Source organism: Pleurodeles waltl, chromosome 6 (genome assembly GCF_031143425.1).
Source record: "Pleurodeles waltl isolate 20211129_DDA chromosome 6, aPleWal1.hap1.20221129, whole genome shotgun sequence".
Classification (NCBI taxonomy): domain Eukaryota; kingdom Metazoa; phylum Chordata; class Amphibia; order Caudata; family Salamandridae; genus Pleurodeles; species Pleurodeles waltl.
The window spans coordinates 517329724-517350252 of NC_090445.1; the positions used below are offsets into that span (position 1 = coordinate 517329724).

The 20529-nt window shown below is 44.3% G+C and overlaps 1 protein-coding gene across 1 annotated transcript in view; it reads right to left on the reverse strand.

Moving 5' to 3' along the window:
* Positions 1–20529, reverse strand: part of LOC138299948 (protein phosphatase 1H-like) — a 246907-nt gene that overhangs the window by 187292 nt on the left and 39086 nt on the right. The gene's annotated exons all lie outside the window — the stretch shown is intronic.

Here is a 20529-nt window from a genome sequence, read left to right on the forward strand (position 1 = left end):
CACATTGTATCCATAATGAAATACTGGGATGCAAATCATGTAAATTATGCATTATTATACTAAAAATCTCGGGAAATCATTATATTGTGGAGGAACTAGGCTTTTTCTCAGTGTCACTTTGATATGCACTTTATGCAACTTTTGCACAATAGCTCCGGTGAAGTTATTAATCTGGGGCAACTAAAATAGATATGTGTAACACTGTACTTGATTCAGGTGCTTTGAGCGTGGGTTTCACATTTTTGGTACAGAGAGAGTGCTTGAATATCAGTAAAGGATCTAGGTGTGGTGCTGAGTTTTGCAAGGATATTGCAGACATGCATGTGGATGTTGTTTAGGGCATCTTGGAAGGATTCCAGTTGAGTGTTTTTTTTTCATTTTTTAATCTGTATGTGATAGTGGTGGGTGTGAGCTATCCTTTGTGAGTGTATTAGAAAGATGTTAGGTGAAACTACATTACAAAGTGGTCAGTCCAGTCAAGGGATAACTGGACCTGGCACAAGGTGTAAGTACCGCAAGGTACCCACTATAAGCCAGGCCAGCCTCCTACACTGTTCTAGAGTTGGATTCAGCTTTTATTTCCAGCTAGGCTGCAGTGGCCTATTTATCAGAATCAGTGCACATCACAAAACATTCTGTGGTAGAGTTTCCCTCCTCAGAGGGTGCTCTGGGAATGGGTTCTAGAATGCTTTGTGGATCTCAATGCTTATGCATCACCAGACATGATACATAAGCTGGCTCACTCGCTGTGGTGAGGAATCTTGTTCATCGCATTGGACAGGATTTGGAGACAAAGCAAGGAGGAATGGAACAGGTGCAAATGGACATCCTAGTTGGTATCAAAGGGCAGCAGCCCTCCACCATCATGTTCACATCATTTGTACAAGTACAATAATGTTTCCAATCATCTAACAGGTGCACCACAGGTGATCGGGAAGAGTTCCTATCATGAACATGCTTTGATGTTCACGACCTTTATTGCAATCCTTAACAATAAAGTGCCTGGTTACCCTAAAGGGTGACACACAATGCTGTCCACCTTACATTACATTGCATTACAAATATTTTTGAAATTCCAATTTATTTAAAACAAAATAATTAAACATAAAGGAGCCAAGTTTGCCACAGATTACTCAGGAGAGCGATCAGTACGAGTTACCTCTACATGCAGCTATTTCACCCCAAGAGGCTATAAATGCAGCACCTGGCAAAAGAGGTCAAATGGAGTCCACCTGAGGCTGAGACTCCCGTCTTGTAATACCCTAACCCCTTCTTTGGGTGCACCAAAAAAGCTCTGAATGAGCACTACAACTGCAGTTTTGATGGTCATTTGAAACCAGGGAAGCCATAAATTGACTTGGCCAAAAAGGGGAAAATTCAGGGTAATCTTACACTAAGGCAGAAATGCAGGACAGTGAAGAGCTGCACAGAGAACTTGGACTTTCAACATTACAACCAATATTAATAAGATTTTTCAGTTGCTGGCTTATTGTGCCTGTCCTTTTCACTTGATATTTCCTACGATGTTGGTCTTCCTCCCCCACACAGTTGTCTTTGGATCTGTCAGACCTGGAAGCTATACTATCTCTTCATTTGCTGCTAGTCCCTCTTCCCAATAGATGGTAACAATAGAACTTGACAGGAAGGGACAGGGGAGCAACGGAGGACCAGGATGGAGATACAAGTCAGCGCCATGATGGGAGTAACATGCAGCTGGGGTGGGGGAACAATGAAGGGACTAGGAACGGCTGGAAAATAAAAATTAAGAAAGATACCGGTGACAGCAGACAAGTTGGGAGGAACACTGAGAGTGTTGGAGGACAAGGATGGCAGCTATGTAAGCCTACAAGTGAGCAAGTCAAAAGAATGATAAAGAAGCTTTGCTCCAAGGGCGGGGCAAATGCAAGAAGAGGAAAGAAAGTAATTTAATAAGATGCAAAACTGTGAGATAGACAAGAAAGCAGACCAATAGTAAGCAATGGGAATAGCCCATATTCAACTTTAATGAATGGTATTGTCTACAATAGGACTTCGACAACAGACAGTTAAAGCAATCTGCAGGTGAAATCTAAAAAGGGCTGTTGAATCTAAATAATTAGCGTAAAAAGTACTTATGCACAGTTGCACATGAAAAAATGGAAGAGAGGCTTCAGCTCAAAGAAAGAGACATATTCGAATGAATATAAAAAAATATTTTGATTTGAAAATAAATTAAAGCGAGTTCTTCACATTGAATAATACACAGTTAATTGGTGAAGGTGCTGGTGACACAGTGCACAATGCAACAAGGTGGTTATCACTACAATAATAAAAGTGACATTGCTCATTGGCTGACAACATAGTATGAATTTAGAGATTGTAGTTTTATTAAGGTCAGAACAGTAAGTGTCCTTGATCAGATGTTGATGTTTTGACTCTTGTAAATCAACAGGTCTTCCTCAGGATACATACTGTGCAAATGGTCAGCACTTTATAAACTGACAATTCTGGGGCTAAATGTCCACCTATGTGACAGTTGCCACATGAGCTTTAATGTTCGTATGGCACAGAGTCTGATTCACTAGTGAGATGGCACTCTGATTCAGAAGAGAGATGACAAGCAGGGCAAACCATCTCTTTTTGAAGCTCTGATTACTATGAGAAGAGGGGCTCAGAGAGAGGTCTCGCAAACCAGATGGCCTTCTATTGCACGAGATACTAGCACATTATCTCAAAGAACAGCTAGCTGAAACTGATTGAGCTGTGCCCCTGTCTGGAGGCTGAAATTTGTCCAGCAGACCTGTTAAATGAGATTAAAGTTACACAATCTCTCAGCTAGCAGGAATATTCTTCTCAACTCAAGTGAAAGTGGGCTTTCAGGAAGAGCATGTCCTGTATGCCATATAGGTGGAACCTCTTACAGTCTCTTCATGAGTCCTAAGATGATTTAGGCACTGGATTCTGTCTTGGGCCAGAAGAAGGACAGATTATCTTGTGCTCTCCTCTCCTCTCCTTGAGAAGGCCCATCAGCACAGAATACAAAATGGAAACCAATATTGTGGTACCTGTTCTAGAGCAGACAACACAAATAGGCTGAATGACACAAGTGTAATCGTAGTCCTTAAACCAACTGCAAGATACCAAAACCACTGGTAATTTCAACGTATTACAATGTGCAAATCGGCTTTCTGACAGTCAAGGGAGCTGAAAATTCACATGGCTGAACCAAGGAAATTGTGGGGTTCAGGAACACAGTCTTGATAACTTGATAGAGTGGTACATATGGGTTTGGGTGGACCTTAAGAAGGCCTAATACTGTATAAATGTCATCTTTTGATATTTGTACTAGGACGGTGATAGGGAAGAACTCCATTGCCCATTCCTTTTGAGGCACTGGAACATTTTTTTTTCTGTACCAAACTCATTAAAACAACCGTGCCTCCTGTTTCGTGACACATACAAACAGCAGCAGCAGACATTTTGGTGACTGCTTTAAAACATTAGTCAGATTTTTGTAAGGAACTCAAAAACTTGAACTACAACAATGCTCATTTTTAAATTTTAGAACTAAACCCTTGCTATGGTAAATTGTGCATGGACTTAAGTAGGAGGGTCACCAGTGGTAGCAGCTGCTACTCCAGGCTTTCCCCTTGTGACCTTTTCCACAGCCCTTTTGAGCCCTGGTCTTAGAGGTGAGGTCCATAACAAAAACGGCTTAGAGGGGATTGTTTATCATCAGCATCTCTGCCTATATCTCAAATTGATGTCAACAGCGTGTCTCTGTATGCAGGTATGAGGGATAAAGTGCATGCAATTCTTTCTAAAGTAACCGAGAGAGCATACATAACTGGTGTGGCAATATATACATCCACAACTACACTCAAGGTGGGTAGAAAATGTATAAATAGGGGCCTAGATTTTTAGTGGCAATGTATTCTTGTTGTAACGTGCCCCTTTCTAGGTGGTCACCCTACACTTTTTGCTGCTTGATTCTTTTGTTTTTGACTGAGCCCTCAGTACTTATGCTGGTTCCCTAAAATGCGTGTCACATTTCATAGGCCTATTGGCAAGAACCTTACCACCCCTGCAAGTCCCTAGTAATTGGTACCAGTGGTACCCACGGCAAGGGTGGTAAAGGGGTCCCAAGGGCTGTAGCACTATTTGACTAGTTGTGCCACCCTGTGTGACCCAAGTAAAAGTGAGACTGCAGACCTGCAATGTCAGCCTGCATGAGCAGCCTGCTGCTCGAGTGCGACTCTGACACACCAGATGCAAGCAGAGCCCCTTTACTGCCCATAGTGCAGGTCAGTCACTCTAAGGCAGGCCTCATATAGTCCATGAGGCAGAGTGTACTGTACTCTGAGTGAGGATATATATGCATGAGCATATATAGTCCTGTGATAGCTTTTAAAATGTAATGCTACCACGAGTAACCAGTGGTCCACAGGATAACATGGACTGACATCTGGGCAGTTCCCAGTTGTCCAGCTCTGTGATGGCCTGTCCAATTCACCCCATGTTTGATATCAAACATCTTGCTTTTTTAACCCTGAGCATGATGCCCATACTCAGGATTAACAAGCATGTGCGCCTAGGTGGCCCCATTAGAGAGTGCCCACTGAGTTATCAAGCTCTCTGTGTTTTGGTGGGCTCTCTCCAGCCTCTGTCATCACAGACATGAGTCTGCCCTCCTGCTTTTTGTGCTAGCACTTCCACAGGACAGAGACAAAGGGCTTGGGCAGGCAGGAGGTCACACCTCCTCCCTCTCAGGCTGGCTAGTGTAAAAGGTAATCAAGGCTGTGAGCCTCAAAGGCTTCACCCACCCTTGATAGGTAGTTACTTGTACCCCAGTGGAGGACAAAGCCCTTCCCACCCTGTCCATCCTGACAGGTGGGAAAATTAACTATGCAGGATACGTATACCCCCAAAAGGCTAGCCATACCTTTAGAGAGGGTTAGGGGGTCTGTGCAGCCAAGAAAGTGTTCTTCCATCTTGTCAACCCTTAGGTTTTGTAGATTCTGGGTAAGAAAGTGACCCACTCCCACAGGAATGGGTCACTACAGGAGCAGTCTAGTCGTAATGATTAGCAGCCCATTGGCCACTATATCCCTCCTCCTTAACACCCCATAAACCAGGATTTAAGTGGCTCCATTAGCACCATAAAGTTTGATCTTACTTGGATTAAGGAAGAGGCACAAAGAAGACGTCATCACTGACAACAGGGCCTGGACTCTTGGTGCAGTGCAAAAAGAGAATACAGAAGTGACCTACAGAGACCATCACTTGAACTGAGTGACCGATGTGTGCCTGAGGTGGAAGCTCATTGATCCCAGCAAGAGGGACCCCAGTGGACACCGAAAGGCCAAGAAGGACTCTCCCGATTGGTGGTACCACTCCCCAGTAAACTGCAGGAGTAAACATCATGCTGAAGTCAAAGAACTGTGACCTGACAGGCTCTGTGTTAGTGAACCTAAAGAAACACAGTGTTCAGCATCCAAAGAGTGGGAGAGATGTCTCTGCCAAATTTTAAGCCTCTACTCCCTGCCGAATGACCTCCAGCCATTGAAGTACCAGCGGACCACCTTTGCATCTACCAAGGCTTGTTTGTCACCAGTCCAGAAACTGATGGCCACTCAGACATCACTGACTCCAGAGCACCCCACCAGCAAAGAGACCAACATCAGCAACGAACCCTCTCCTGTGGTTTTGCAGTCTGAAGAGAGTGACCTCGAAAGGAGCAGCAAAGCATCTTTGGTATGACCAGCTCCTGTGATTGACAGCTAGAAGTCACCTCTGCACCTGGAGCCACCTGATGTAGTGGCGAAGTTCCAACTGTAGATTCTTGGTCCTCGCCCCCCAAAGACCTCTACATCCAAAGGTTAGAGTGTGTGTGTCCACCCCAAAGTACCCATTTCCGAGTGTGGCAAACGCACCTGCCACCGCTGACCCATCAGCACCAAGGACAGTCAATGCACCTCTGCACCAGGACTCTCTGGGCAAGGTAATAAGAGACTGACTGTTGACTCTTGGGCCACGGCCCTGCAGAATCTTAGGTCCAGGTGGGCTCTCGGAACTCACCCTGCAGGTGCCCTAGTGCACACTTTGATTTCCTCCATTGACTTCAATGGGAGCCATTTAAACTGTGAAAATACTCTATTTTCTAAAGCTTCTAAACTTCATAACTCAGGTTGTTTGTAACTTAAAAGGTTTGTTTTGCTGTCTAAAGTTATACAAGCGTAAGCTTTATGTTTCTGAATTGGGTTTGGGTTTCTTTCGGGTCATGCCATTTACTTACTGTCCAAGTTGGTATTGGGAAATGCTTTACACATGTTCCTCTAGGTAGCCTGACTGCTCTTTGCCACACTACCAGGTCTGACTAAGATTTAGTAGTGTGAACCAGACGTCCACTACTGGGTAATCTGTTAATATTACATGGTAAGACTCCCCAGTCATATAACATAATACTGCCACCTTGCTACAATTCTTTTAAGGTGCCGTTTTATTGTTCTATTTACCTACAACTGAAATGCAAAATGAAATGAGAGTATAGACAGTAACACAATAAAAGTGGGCTAAATTTGAATTTAAGGCAAGGTTGTAGTTTCCGTTTTGGAGAATTGCAAATACTTGGTTACTGTATCTGACAATTTAACCAGCACTGTTTAGGAAAGGGAGAAACAGTGATTACTCTGCTCCTTAAGTGATAAAAACAAGCATAATCCTCTAGCTTTACAACGTAATTAGATATAGGTGACCTAGATTATGTCACAAATTTATCTTAAGAAACAAATATGTTAAAGTGCCACATTGAATGACTCAAATACATGCACATGAGCAAACCTGAGGACATTCTTTTCTCTTACTATGAAGACTTTAATCCTCCACAGACCGGTTACTGCCCTGTGTGGTTAGGAAGGGTAAATATTAAGGACGGGGAATTTATGTTGCTTGAGAGGAGTAGCCCAATCTAGCAAGGTCTAAGGAGAGGATTATTTCAGGAGCCTCTCACTGCTCACCAGCATGGACCAGTACTGTGAAGAAGTCTAGATCCATTATTTGTCGTGCATTACTTTCTATTTCCTGTAGTGCTACTGGGAAATGGGTAAATAGGTTGAATGTTATTTTCATCATGTGAGCGATATGCATAGTGCCCTTCACTGTGTGACAAATGAAGGCAGTTTTTAGTTACCTGCACTTTCCATTCTGGCTCTTACAGTTTCGTACACTTGTATTTAGGTGTAGTCTGACAGTCACATAGTGCAAAGTGAGCTGGCTAAAGAGCAATAGCTTTCTAAATGTGTCGTGCACTCCATGAAGCTGCTTGGTGGTTTTGCATGCTGTGTATATTTGATTTGTGAAGTCTTCACACAGCCCTATAAATTGTTTTCCCTAAAGTAATTGCACAGACGTTGCAATGCCCTGGCCTACAAGAGCTGTGAAAACTGAGAGCTAGCTATCTTGCCAGGAGTCTGAGCACGTAAGAACGTTGTCAGTAGAAGAATATCTGAAGCTTAACCCTGTAAGGTCTATGAATCATGATGGATGAAGCTGGTGGACGCTTAAGTCTTTCAAATCTACCTTACGGCATAGTTTGTTCTGCTGTCTGAGTTTTGAGTCTGTAAGATTTGTGTAACGTGAAGAGGAGTGAGTCTGCAAGATAATTCTTTTCTGACGTTTGACCTTATAAGATATATGCAGCCTCAAGAAAAGGTCCCCTGTCTAAAGCCCTCGACTGTAGCACATGTTTAACCTGAAGGATACCTCTGCGTCAACCTTTAAGATCCAGATAGCCTGGGTGTTAGCTCTGCTGTCGTAGGTGTGAACTTGGAAAAACAGTATCATCTGATAGAAACCTCTGCTGTGTGAGACCTGAGCTGTTTCAGTTTAGGAAAATATCTGCTATCATAAACTGAAGACGATAAGGTCTGGCAACCAGAGGAGCAAGTCTGTTGCCCACAGCTCAGCCTGTGACATCTGTGTTACCTAATGGGTAGCACGCATGTATCAGGTCTGTAAAATCTGATTAACCTAAGGGACACTTCTGCTGTGCAAAGCCTGTGAGACCTGTGTACCATCAGGGATAGCTCTGACCTCTTGATAGAACACTCTTGGTTGGGCCTGGACATTGACATGTGAGACGATTTGAACATTAGAGTCCATGCATGAATACATCATGACTGTGTTAGGACATCACAGGCTATAATTGGGTATATGTAGCTGTAGCATACAATTACCTGATTGGTGTATGTGGTAGCTGGACCCGGGGCATATTTCGGCATCCCACTAATTGATCTATGCATGCCAACTGAAATACACTTTCATCAGCTTTAGTAATCTTCCTGCCATTTTCTTGGTCCTGCACTTCTACTTGAGTGATGTCACCTTCTGTGATGTCTTCAGTGGCAATGGTTATGGGATATCACGTTCAGTGATGTCAAAGGGGAGCAGGCACTGCGATGTCAGTTCTAATGATGTTATCAGGAGGTAAAAGGGAATGCGATGTCACTTCCGCTACCCACGGCATTTGGGGACATTAACAATATGAAGTGGCACCGAGAAATGGGTACAAATCTCTGAAGTGCGTCAGCAGGAGGAGGCGGTCACCTCTGCTTATAGCAGCTGACAGGTTTATCTAGGTATTAAAATGTATTCTCCCTGCAACAGTTTTTGTGATTGTTTTAATCCTTTACAAAGAAACATTTCTACTCCTAGATTACAGGTAGGTGACGGTTTATGTGGTGAATACAGTGTGTTGGTGTGTTTGACAGAGCCACTGCATCACAGATTTTCAATGACTGTCAACAGTAAAGAATGATTTATTCTTACTAGTTACGTTTTATTGTAAAGGGCAAGCTTGCGAAAAACTCTTGATCCCTTCTGGTGGTCACCTTACCTCTAAGACCAAAGGAACACTACTTTTAGGGCAAGCAAGAGTTAACTGTGAAGTGCACCTTATCATAACAGCAAGAACTAGGTCTATAAACTCAGGCCACTCATTGTAGCCTGCTGAATTTTCCACAATTGAAGAGGTTTGTTTAGGCGCCGAATTCTGGTTTACTTATTTAGATGAGTGGCTTAGATGGCACAGACGTAGTCTAGTTCGCAGGGGGTATAGTCTACTGAACAGGAACTGTAACTTAGTTGGCAGGGTGTGTGGTCTCGACAGGATGGGTGACAGGGTCGGCACGGCTTTGGTAGAAGGTGGCATTGCCTACATTACTAAATTACATTAGGTGTAGGCAGTGGTGGCTGATGGGCTTTATAAATAGAATGTGCCTGAACACCTCTGCAATACGAATTACATTTTGAAGCACAGCATAGCTGCAAAATGGAATTCATAATGCACAGGTGATCGGGCACAGTCTATTTAAAGAGCATTTACTCTCCATTAAAAGCAATAAATAATAAGCAATAAATAATTAATAAACCTTATCTTACCTTGACACAGTCGAATGTTTACTGCAGGGTCCTGCGTCGCACTGCCTTCCTGTAAAGAAGAGGCGTGCTGGTTCCAGAGAAAATACACCTGTAGCTTCCCAGCCAATGTAAACACTGCTCCCAAGCTGCCTATAATACTAAACAGCATTAGAGCAGTGCCAGGATTGGCTAGGTCTAGCAAGCACAATGCTCCATCAGAGAATGATGGGGATGTGTCTCTGCTATGTCAGCTTCCTCCTAGCATTGGTTCGGAACTGCGCATGTGAGGCTGGCCATGGTGAATAAAACAGACAATCTCACATGCACAATCCAGTTTCCATTACCTCAGCTGGTCCTCGTTGTGGAACGTCCCCTAGTAGAAAACAAGCGACAGAACGGGTACATTTTAGTTTAAAAATTAGTCTCTCGGCCTACCAGTAGGCTGTCAGCACCCCCACGATCATACAGAGGAACCGTCACTGGGTGTAGGCTAGCTAATTGCAGGTGTGGTAAAGTTGGCAGTAGATGTGTTTTAGTGACATTAGATGTTAAGGAGTAATGCTAAATGCTAGCAAGAAGTTGGATAGTACAGTTATTTTTTTAAAATATCTTTTATTGATTTTTAACCATAAACAGTAAATCCCCAATTTCGCACTGTTAGTTCCCCCCTGCCCCCAATTTGCACTTAAATCAACACATTATATTCCTGAGCTTACAGTTCTTGATGGTTTAAGCAGAGTATCAATCGCTACCAAAGTTCTATGTCGTGGGTGTGGGGGGTGCTTCTGGATCGGAGTCTGAGGTCGTCTGATCCTTTTCGGGTGTCGGGGAGTCTAGGTTTTTCAGACTTTCCAGCATTGAGTCGCATTGTGTAGCACCCTCTCTCGGCCTCCAGCCCTGTAGTGCTTCTCTCAGCAGCACAGATCCCTCCACTTCTGCCCATTTTTCTAGCGCTTTTTGCCATCTCTTAACTTGCGGGCCTACTGAGTCTTTCCAGTGTGAGGTAATTTCCCTTTTGGCCAGGACTAGAGCCAAGTCAATAAATTTGTTGGACATTTTGTGGGCAGTAGGGCGGGGGAAGTCTCCTAGCAGGGCCACTAGTGGGGGCAGGGTGATCTTCCTGCTAGTGCTGTCGGAGATTCTCCTAAATATCTCTGACCAATATGATTTGAGTTGTGAACAGCTCCACAGCATGTGAACTAGCCCTGCAGCTGTTTCCGTGCATCTAGGGCATCTCGCTTCGTTTGTATTGTATATTTTAGTTATCATTTGCGGGGTTAAGTAGGTCCTATGATAAATGTAAAGATTTATTAATTTGAATCTGGTGTTTCTAGATACGGAGTAAGTATGGGAGGTGATCTTTGTCCATTGCTCATCTTCAATAGTTGTGTTTAAATCAGTCTGCCATTTGTCTCTAAGTTTATTTAGGGGTGTGTGTGAACTGCTTTGTAATGATTTATATATTTCTGAAATCATTCCTTTCCTTTCTCCTACTGTGCAGAGGATGTTACAGCCACTATGAGTTGGAGGTTCGAGAGCTGCTGACCCCCAAATTTTTTGGGCGGTTCTGGTGACTGCGTTATATGTAAGGAACAAACCTGACGGGAGATTAAATTGATCTTGGGGCTCCGAGCAAGTGCGGAGTCTCCCGTTATTGTAAATGTCACCTAATTTTGTGATGTTGTGTTCTTCTAACTTATTGAGACCTCTAAGAGTGTGGTCTCCCAGAGCATAAGTCAAGCATCCCAGGGGAGCCTCAGGTGTGTATGGGGTTTTTGTACGGGTTCTTCTTAGAAATTGCTCCCAGCAATGTCTGGTTGATTCCCATTCCACTGGTAATTGTGATCTAGGTTTCCTAGGAGTCAGCACTATCCCTAGTATCTTTTTAGATGGACAGTTCAGTGGAATCCGTAAGTCTGTCGCACCTGGGGGTTCGCTGATAAGTTTTGCTAGCCATTGTAGTTGACCTGCCCAGTAATAGATTTCTAGATCTGGGGCAGCAAGGCCCCCTTCTGCAGTGGGTCTCTGCAATGAATTTAGTGAAATTCTATGCCTGCTCCGACCCCATATAAAGCTCGCGATCATAGATTCAGTGCTTCTGAATAATGCCTTCGGGATTACTAATGGGATGGTAGAGAAGTAGTATAGCATTCGGGGTAGCACTATCATTTTAAGTAGGGCAATTCTGCCGGACACTGTTAATGGTAGAGTCTCCCAGAAGCGCATGCTAGTTCTGACTCCTCTGATTGCTCTATGAATATTTCCTTCTAGAAGGTCTTCTGCAGTATGGTATATGTTTACACCTAGATATTTAAAAGTGTTAGGAGACCAGGGAAGCCCTCTCGTCTCATTCGGTTCTGATGTGCTACTTGACATGGGGAATATAGTGGACTTCCTCCAGTTGATCCGAAGTCCGGAGGCCATTCCAAATTTCTCAAGCATGGTTATTACACCTGGTAGATCATCTCCAAGGTTACGGAGAAAAAGCACCATATCGTCGGCATAAAGGGTGATATAGTGTGTCCAGTCGTTAATTGAAATGCCTTGGAAGTGCATCCCGGTTCTAGCCATTTGGGCCAGGGGCTCCACTGCTACTGCGAATAGGAGAGGGGATAGTGGGCAACCCTGTCTAGTTCCTCTGCCAATCAAAAATGAATCAGATATGGTGTTACCTGTTTTCACCCTAGCAGTGGGATTTGAATATAGCAACCTAGTCCAACGTGTGAATCCCTCTCCCATCCCCATTCTCAGCATGGTCTGTTCCAGGTAGTCCCATCTCAGGCAGTCGAATGCCTTTTCTATGTCGACCGAGATAATCGCTGCCTGAGTCATTTCCGGGGGCATGGAACGAAGAACAGACACCAGGCGTCTAATATTTTGTGCGGTGCTACGTTGCGGGATAAAGCCAGACTGATCCTGGTGGATTAACGAGGTCATGTGGGGCAGTAGTCTGTTCGCAAGAATCCTACTTAATATTTTATAGTCTATATTAAGCATGGATAATGGACGGTAAGAACGGAGATCAGTTGGGGGCTTATCGGGTTTTAGTAGGGGAATCATGATGGCTTCATTAGTAGGTTGTGGTAGTTTGCCCCCGCTCCAAGCCTCAGCATAAATTATGCTGAGATGAGGGGCTAACAGGTCCTGGTACAGGAGGTAGAACTCCAGTGGAAGTCCATCGGATCCTGGGACCTTACCTTTGGCCATGCCTTGGATTGCTGTTTTAATCTCTGTGATCGATATTGGGACTGCTAAAGCTGAGCTCTCTTCTACCCCAAGTTTGGGGAGTGCAAGGTCTTCTAGGTCTTGTAGTTGGAGGTTAGTTAGTGTCTCAGTGGGGGGCGCATATAGTGTTGAGTAGTAGTTGCTAAAGCTATAGTTAATCTCTTTTTGGCTATAAACACTGGTACCTGGGGTGTTTTCTATTTCCACTATGACAGTTTGTTGTTTAGGTGGGTTAGCCAGCCACACCAGTAGGGCACCAGGCTTATCCCCCTCTGAGTGTTGTTTAATTATGTACTGCTTGTAATCATATTGTGACAGCCTATTGTTTACTTCTATTATTTTATTTTTGGTGTCTTTCAGGAGGGGGGCCAGATCATGTTGTGTAGGTTGTCTGCGCTCAAGGTCTCTGAGGGAATCCTCCAGGCTACGGAGCTCGTTTTCCATAGATTCGGGGCCCCTATGTTCTCACTAATACAGGTGCCTCTTATAACTATTTTGAATGCTTCCCATTCAATGGATCTGGAGGACGCGGTTTGTGCTTTGTGTTTAAAGAAATCAACTATGGTTGAATGCAATAGATGTTTGAGTGCCTCATCCTCAAGCATCTCAGCTCTTAGACGCCATGTTGGAATAGTCGTTCTCTCCCTTCCCCAGGATAGCGATAGAATCAGAGGATTATGGACAGATATTGTACGGCACAGATATTCAGCGGAGATTACGTCCATTTGAATTTCAGGGGAAGCTAAAAAAGTGTCTATTCTGAAATGTAGGTCGTGTACCGCCGAGTAATATGAAAAGTCCTGAGTATGAGGGTTAAGCTGCCTCCAACAGTCTCCTAGACGCCAGTGTTTTTACCATTCTACAAATGATTTCGCGATTTTTAGAGTAGGGGACTGTGAAATGGGGGTGTGTGATCTGTCGAGGCCAACGTTAGCTATGCAGTTGAAATCCCCTCCGATTATGTTAGGACCTGTTAAGAGTGGGCCTATTTCAAGGGACAATTTATCGAGGAATTTCCCAAGGTCCTGGTTGGGTGCATATATCCCGCTTAATGTTACGTCTCTACCTCCCAATCTCCCGGAGGCCACTACATATCTCCCGTCCCTGTCTATGCGCTTGTGAAGAAGCTGAAAGGGAACCCCCGGACGGATCCAGATCAATACTCCCCTTGCAAAAGCTGAGTAACTAGTTGCGATTATTTGACCTCTCCACTGTTTCTGAGGGAGTTAACTTCCTGCTCTACCAGGTGCGTTTCCTGTAGTAGAGAAATGTGTATCCCCCTGCGCTTTAAGTAATTGTATACTTTATAACGTTTGGACATATTGTTTAGACCTCTAACGTTCCTGGTTATTATCTTATACTTTGTAGTTTCCATTTTGGTTGCTAACCTTGTAGAGACTAGAAAGGATGAGGGAATTACTATGTATATTGTGGCGGCGTGATTTCAATGCGTGAGCTGTCAGCTTCATAAATTGTAAGTGCTAGATTATCCCTTAATACTAACTTGGCAAACTCAACTCCCAACTCCCACTCCCCAGGACCGGTGGTCAGAACTATTCCTGTCCAAACCATTATAACTTGTCTTAGAATCCTATAGGAGGGTGGCGTGTTAGCGACCGAGAGCCTACACTCAAGGCCGGTTCCGGGACCCAGCAAGATTATATTTAGCTACCCAGTAAGGTATTGCGCAGGGCGTGTTGCGTGTGGATGTTCCGGAGAGTTGTTCTTCTGCTATCTAGGCCCTACTTATTTGATACTTCTCAGTGTTCCTTTTGTAACCATTCTAACAATAGAGAGTCAAATGATTTCTTCCGAGGATCTCGGGTCACTTTTGGTAGGCTGGGGAGGGTATCCCGCGATGAGCTCAATGAGTCTCCACTGCACGAGTCGTGGTCCGAGGTGTGTCCAGAATTCTGGGAGGAGGGGAAAGAGCCCTGACCCAGTGCCGCAGCTGCATCCACCGCCTCGCGCATTTCTTGGAGAGCTTGGTGCCTTGGAGGAGCAATCTCTTTATTTTGTTTGGAAGATCTGCTGCGCTTTCTGGGGGTTTTGCTACTAGTTCCGCGGTGGGGGTCCAGGGCTGTGATATTCTTGGCTTCCAGCCATTCGACGATTACCTGCGGGATGTAAAAAAATGAACCCTCCCTTCATATTCCACTCTGAGTTTGGCCGGGAAGAGCATGGCGTATTTAATCCCATTTTCACGGAGGATTCGTTTAGCATTATTGAAGGAGGCCCTTTGTTCCTGAGTTCTTTTGGTGAAATCCGGAAAGAGCATAACACGCTGGTTGTTTAGTGCTATTTCACCTTTCAGGCGCGTTTGTGACTGAATGTAATCCCTGTCTTTAAAGTGCAGGAGTTTTGCCACTATTGGTCGAGCTCTTGCTCCTGGGGGAGGAAGCCTGCGTAGCACCCTATGGGCTCTTTCTATGGCAAAAAACGTTGATTGACCTTCAGGAGGTATTGTTTCTTTGATCCAGTGTTCCAGGAAGGATTCCATATTTACCGCCGCTGTCTCCGCTCCTTCCGGTACGCCAATCAGCCTTATGTTGCTCCTGCAGGCACGGTTTTCAGCGTCCTCCGCTCTTGCTTCTAGCGCTGTTACACGAGAGGTAATTTCCAAAAGTTCTTTAGAAGAAGACTTCTGGGTTGTGGCCATGAGCTTGATCTCTTTTTCATTTGTTCCCACTCTCTCCATTAGCCTACGATGATCATCACGCAGTAGGGATAGGTCTACAGTCAGGTTATCAATTTTTTGCTCTAGAGCGTCTCGAGATTCTCTGATGGCCTGGAGCACCGTATCCAAAGTTGTTTCCTGGTCAGCCGTGCCATCACGGGGGTCTATTCTCTGGGGCCGTCCTGTAGTTTGGGTGCCATCGGTGTCTTCCGGGGCCTGCCCCTCGTGTTTCTTGGGCTTCCCCATCCTAGTTACTCAGTGCCTGCTCAGGCGGGCAGCTGTATCAGCACGTGCTGAATTTTAAGGCCACTCCCTCTTTGATTTACGGCCGTGTCTCCCAGATTGTTCACAGACCAGGGGGTGGGTGTCCGGGGGGGAAGACACAGATTCCGGGAACAGGCGTGTGTTATTCTCGCCGTCTGCTTCTTCAGTGTAGTTGTCTATTCCGAGTATTTTCCCCCTATTCAGTATGGCGAAGCCTCCGTCAAAAGGGAACGCTCCGGGCCGTCCATGAGGTCGGAGCGTAGGCCCATCAGTTCACATTTCCGCTGCCGCGTAGTCCCCCCTCTCCCGTCCCTGGTATCTGTACCTTTCACTGTAGAGGTTCCTCCGGTGTCTCTCGATGGAAGATTTAACCTCACGGCTCTGCTTTCCGCTGTAGGTTACTCATTCGTGGATCTCGGCCGGTTTCTCCAGTGTCACGGACCAATATGATTCACTTCGGGCCGATGCTCCGTTGGGCCGCTGCTATACTGCTCGTCTGCTATCGCGTGCTCACCAAGTGCCCTGTTCTGCGGGAGCGGGGTAGCCGCCGGGTCGCTCCAGGGGTGCGGGCGATCTCGCCTCGCTTCAGTCGAGTTTTTGGTCTTTCCGCTCTGGGGTCCGAGCTCAGCCGGGCCAGGGTCCAGAGGCTGCCGCCATCTTGGTTCTTCGATGTCGTCGGGGCAAGACCCCGTTCACCTCCTCAGCGGCTATTCTTTTCTCGCCGGAGTTTACTCCGCATTTATCGGGCGGGACTCCGCTCACCAGGGCCTATCGTGCCGATCATTTTCGGGGTTTGGAAGTGCTATTATTTCGGCCGGGCCCCGTTCACAGCACCAGAGCGCCGCGCTAAGCGTGCAGCTTCATCGGCCGCAGGCCACGCCCCCCAGATAGTACAGTTAGTTATATTCTCTAGTTAGCTGTTAAGTTAATTTGACTATATAATAACGCATGAACTGAGGCAAATGAAGCTAAGAGGATTTATTCACGACTCAGAAGACACATATCCAATTACTACGACTTCCTTTCACCAGCTGCTCTCCCATAATACTCACATACAGGTCCAGAAGGAATGCACCAACACATTCATTTCCCTTAGGAGCCAGCAGATTACATTAACACATTGCAGTTTAGTTGTCGGGAGATGGGTAACACCTGGCAGAAGATGATGGTTTGTTTACCAGATACAGAAGGGGAGATCTTGAGGATACTTGGTGGTAAAATTGTAGTGATGCTCCACACGGTGTTTGCTTCAGGATCCTTTTTTCTTAACCTAAAGTGCACAGCTAGTGTAACACGATCCTCTCAGTTCAGTGCCAGTCATCAACTGCCCTTAAGAATTTTACCCAACATTCCAAGAATGCAGAAAACGTATAATTCATATCAACGCACGAGCATCACAAGCTGGTATAGTAATGCAAGCCCACAACAAAAATGTTAACATGATGAAGGTCCCACTGACAGGAAATGGGGTCTTGGTACCAGGATTAGGGCAAAAAAGTTAGTAGTTACGTTTCGGATTAGGTTCTTGTAATGTACCTTGTGGTTATTAACACATTGCTTGTTAACGAGGCACCTCAGTAATTCAACTGGTAAGCGCCTAGAAAAAGGGCCGTCTTCAATGTACACTATGTAAGAAATGTTGTTCCTTAATCCTTATGCAAGCTTCTAAATGACTCATTATTCCCAACAACTCTCTCTCTTCTACTTACCAATAATGTATGCGAAATGTGGTGTCACAGAAACAGAAGTTTCCCTTCTTTCATTACTTCCCATCGATTTGTACAAGAAACAAGTTTCGGAATGCTCGGCCCACTTCCCCTTCTACACCCATTGACGTTGTGGATTCATCCACTTGCATGCTAGACACGGTTTCAAGAGTTACAACAAAGAAAGGCGAGAGCAAACAAAGTTAGACTAAAGTGAGCACCGTGTTTTGAATTGAACAGTGCTGTCTTAAATTATGTATGGGATAAATTACCCCCTGCCATACATTATAAGGAGATTGCAGGTCAATGAAAAGTTCCATGGCCCTATATAGGAACAAGACTAAATAATTGTATGATGTCATGGAACTCCGAGGTTACTTGCAATAACATTAACATGTGCGGGCGGGAGGTGATTTATTCCTTTGAATACATGGTCACATCATCACCTTTCATTATGGTTGCAAACATGAAGAGTAGAAGTGGACTCTGCAGTGAAATTAAGCACATCTAAATAGCAATTAGTAATCTGATTCAAAATGATACCAGAATCAGTCTAATGAAAGTAGAATTTAAAAAGTCTCAGAATGTGTAGAAAAAGGCCGAGATTCTACTTTCCTGTAATGACCTTTAGTTTGCAAAAAATAAGCAGTCTGTCTTAAATAGCTCCTTTCTGTTCTCCACTGTTTTAGAAACACAGATTATGAAAATGAAAAGTCAGTTTTTGTTGCTTTTCTAAACTACAACTGCAGTTATGCTTGTGACCTGCCTTGTGTCTGGGCTGCTCGATTTGCTGGCAGGAGTATTATGACCGCAGAACTCAGTTGTAACCATATATTACAGTTGAGCAGCTATGTAATTTCATTATTACAGGTGACTAGAAATGTCATAAATAACCTGTAATAAAGAAATTAGAAACAGGATTTAATACACAGATATATATATATATATATAGAGAGAGAGAGAGAGCAAGAGAGAGAGAGAGAGAGAGATGTATCTAGATGTAGATGTGGCTATACATATATATATCAAAGAGGAAAACTGCTCACACAGCTGGTCTCGTCCACCATGCAGGGCCGGTGCGAATCATAGGCATGAGACACTTTCAAATATATGAGGAAACAGTGTGCCCTCAGTCACGGACACGAGAAATATCACACTCCAGGATCGCATTCTCAGTAACTTTATTGGCAATGCGTTTCGACCATACGGTCTTTTTCAAAGTCTCTGTGTACAACAAAACACTCCACCATTTATGTGACCCACAGTAAACAATTACAACTGACAACGTGGCTTGTCATTGTAATGAACATAGAAAGCAAAATAGAGAAAACCACACTGTAGGGGCTTGAAAACAGACTCCCACGAGGGCAAAGGAGCAAAGAAAATGGAAGTGAATACATGATACAATTAACAAAATATTGTACAGAATGACCCATGCAATAATGCATGTTGCGATCCTGCAACCCAAATGTAGGTCTAGTAATCCTTTGCAATTTTCTCCATCAAAAATATATAACAAAGAAACAAAAACAATAGGAACAAAACACATCCAAAGGGAAGATCAGGGCCAAGTGGATATCCCAACAGAAAATGTCTTCACTTGTTATCCTTAAGACACAATCAAGGCCAAGTGGCCATATATTCAATAAAATTCGGTATGTTTCCTACTGTCTCGATTAATGGAGTCAAAATCACTCAAACAAAAAACAAAACATAAATGCTCTAAACCATCGCTTATTGGCTGGCTCCCAAAAAAGTGGCAAAAACTACTCCCCAATTGCCCAACAATTCACTCCATCTCATGACAAAATATGAGAAAACTCAGAACATTGCGTTCAAACAAAAATAAAAATAAAAACATGGAGGTACACAACAGGTGCACCGATTCTGAAAGTGGCAAGCATGAGGCACATACAGCCATAGAAAATGTATATCGATCAAAGATACTGCCACCAATTCAAGAACTGCCAAATTGTATTCAACAAAAACTACAGGAAGGCATGCAATGGTTCTCAAGAGTCCATCGAGTATATATTACAACTGTACTCGTACTGATCAGATATGTACAAACATCTCCTCATCTTCATTCTTCCCTTTCAGGGACTTTCTGTCTAGAAGAATGATGTATCGGGACTCGAGAATCCTGAGCTTCTTCTCCCCATTGCCCCCTCTCTGTGTCAGTACTACCCTATCAACACCAAAGAAAGGCACAGTGTCAGTATTTCCTTCATGGACCCTGTTCTAATGCCTAGAAGTGGAATCCGTGAGATCAGCATTTTTTATTGCTTTCAGATGCTGTAAGATCCTCTTTTTCATGGGGAAGATCGTGCTACCTACATAGTGTAAACCACAGGGGCACTGTAGGACATACAGACAGCAATTACTGTTGCAACAACTGCATTTCCTGATCATATCCATCTTCCCATTGGGTAATTGGTAATGACTCACACTCTTACTGTTCATGCAGACTTTGCAGCGACCGCATTTGTGGAATTCACCCTATCCATATAGTCATGCTTCTTGTTTCTTCCCACCTAGATAACCCCTGACCAACATGTCTTTTAAAGACCTAGGTCTCTGATACGTGATCAGTGGGTGTGGAGTGATCTTCTTTCCTATCACTGGATCCTCCTTGATAAAGTGCCAATGTTTATTGAGTACCCTCCTGACAGTGGGAGACTCAGTTTTGTAAGTAGTCACCATTTTTACCTTTCCCCTTCCAAATCCCCATGGGTTCTTATGTCACAACCTCCATATAGGTGTCTATGCTATCATGTGGTAATGTGGGATTACACTTAGATTTGGGTTTGAAGCTACTTACGATGGTTCCCCCAGTCTCCACCCCCAAATGTTCCAAGATATCCCGCTCAGATTCCCATCCTGTAGGTCCACTCTCGAGTTCAACAAGGCTAGCCAGGATCTCAATATCCCACAGAGATAGGCTACCAAAGATGGGATCTCGGACAGCCTCCCCCAGCACTGACATCTTAGTATTATGTGTACACTCCTGCTGCAAAAAAAAACTTTCATTAGTTTAAGTTTACACACAGAAATAAATCAATATGGGTTTGACTATACTCAAAATTTGCCCTGGGGCAGAAACACAGTCCCATTTCTAATAAGGATCGTTCATTACATGTAAGTTCATGAGAAGAAAAGCTAACCAGAGTCAAATTTGCCTCAACCGTTATTTCCTCCTGGGCTGCCATGACCTTTTCCCAAGCAGCACTGTGTCTTTGCTGGTTGTTCCACCCTCTTAAA